The sequence below is a fragment of the Chinchilla lanigera genome, unplaced genomic scaffold (genome assembly GCF_000276665.1).
Source record: "Chinchilla lanigera isolate Chin_1 unplaced genomic scaffold, ChiLan1.0 scaffold00013, whole genome shotgun sequence".
Lineage (NCBI taxonomy): Eukaryota > Metazoa > Chordata > Mammalia > Rodentia > Chinchillidae > Chinchilla > Chinchilla lanigera.
Window position 1 is genome coordinate 1,350,143 of NW_004955414.1, and position 2,336 is coordinate 1,352,478.

Sequence of the window (2,336 nt, forward strand, 5' to 3'; positions counted from 1 at the left end):
TATGAACTTCAAGATGGTGGTTAATCTTTTGGGATAGAGAGGTTTATGATGGGGGAAGAGGGACTTCTGCTGTGCTGACAGTGTTCTTCTCCTTGGCTAGAGTTGTAGTTACATGGATATTTGCTTTATAAATTAGTTACTAAATCATACATATATACTCTGTGGATGGTTTTATGTTATATTTCAGAGTAAGAGAAGAAGCACAACATATAGTATTTTAAATTTAAGTAAGATTTTGCCACAGTTGCCTAGTTTCCAGTAGTCCTCCTTTTTCACAGTTTCCTGTGGTCAACCTTCCTTGATATTCTTTTTCTTATTTGCTGAAAAGGGCATTGCATAGGTGAACATTTGAATTCTCTAAACATTTATTACAGCAAAATTATTTTTTCTATGAGATATCACTGTAACAAAGTTCTTAATTTTCCAAAGGCTGATGCGAAGTTTGAATTTCTCATTTTATTCCATGTACAGTGGGCATTCAGATTTGTTGAGTGGATGCATCTTCCATGGGCACACTCACTAGTGGTGAGAAGAATCTATTTCCTTGCAGGAAACACCCTCCTTGATTTTAAATAGCACATCTTCCCTCAGGACTCATAAAAGTTGTTGAAAGTGCTGGAAACTAGAGATGAATTAGTCTCACTTTTCACAAAGAGAAAGTGGATTTTGCAAGCCTCATAAGGCAAAGATGAGATAAATTCTAAACAGAAGTGCTCTGAGTGTATAGATTTTATTTTACTATTCTTAGAATAGAATGTGAACATTCTCTTCAGAACTAAAGGGGCAAAGGTTTTTTCCTTACTGAGTAACCAACATGAACTTTTTTCACTTTCATAAGAATGATGTAGAGCCCAGTTTCAGATTTTGCTATAAGATGCTAGGAAACAGCTTCAGGCTCAAGTATATCAACTATAAAACTCTTACCTACTGTATAATTGGATCCTGTTTTCTGTCCTGCTCCATCTTCTCATTTTAATTTACAGCCCTTTGGTCCTGCTTCATAACTATTCTTTGTGGTTTACCATTATATTGTATATTTTTCTATAAGACACCTCAAATCTATAGCAAAGCATAATAAGAACAGCAGGAAGGAAGGGATGAGGTGGCAAAGGAATACAACATCTATAAATCTGGAAGAGAATACCACAACCATTGGTAGCAGTGTTTCTTTAACAAATCCTGGCAGACATATCTGATTTTCCTCCTTAATAAGAGATCTAGATTACAGAATAGATACCACTATGTGGGTGGCAGGACCTGTATTTGAGTCCAGGACCTGGTATCAGTCTGAGTTCCTCATGAGTGACTGAGTGAGGCTCTTGACATCTTACCAAAGCTGCTAACGCAGTATATCATAATCTGGACAGGGAATGGATTTGGGAACAAAAGAACTGCATGGTAATAGAATTAAATGGGCCTTTCCAAAAAGAAGATACATGAATGGGCAACAAGTATAGACAAATGTGCTCAGCATCAGTAATCATCAGAGAAATGTAGACCAAACTGCAGTGAGATAGCAGTTCACTCCAGCAAGAATGGCTACTACCAAGAAGATACAAGAGAACAACTGCTAGGAAGAGTGTGGAGAAAAGGGAGCCCTCGCACACTACAGGTGGAATGCAGATTAATAAAACCATATTGAAAATAGCATGGAGGGGCCTCAAAATGCTAAAAATGAAACTACTAAGTGACCCAGCAGTCGCACTACTAGGCATGCACACAGAGGAAATGAAATCGTGCTGAAGAGACATTGGCACACCCATGTCCATTACAGCACTTGGGCACTCATCGTACCCAAATGCAGAGCCAGCCTAAGTGTCCACCAGCTGATAAATGGATAGAGAAAACACAGTACATCTACAAAAGAAATATACTCAGCTGTATAACAGATAAAACCTGTCATTTGCAACAACAAAGATAAACCGGGAAATCATCATGTTACAGGAAGGGAACCTGGGGAAAAAGAAATGTACTGTATGATCTCACCGCTATGTGGAGTGTGAAAAGGTTTATCTCGTAGAAGTTGAGAGCAGAATAGTGATTACCAGAGGCTGGGGAGAGCAGTTGAGGGAGAATTGGAAAAGGTTGCTCAGTGGGCACTAAGTTATAGTTAGATAGGAGAAAAGGACCAGGGAGGCACTGCATAGCAGGGTCATTATGGACAATGGTAATGTACTCTCCATTTCAAAAGAGCTAGAAGAGAGAATCATGAAGGTTTCCATTTCTTTTTATTTCATAAATATTTGAGGGGTGATCAGAAAATATAGTGAATGTTTAATTTTAAAAATTACTACAGTAAAATAAACATTGTCCTTAATCCCTCTCCCTCTGGGTTC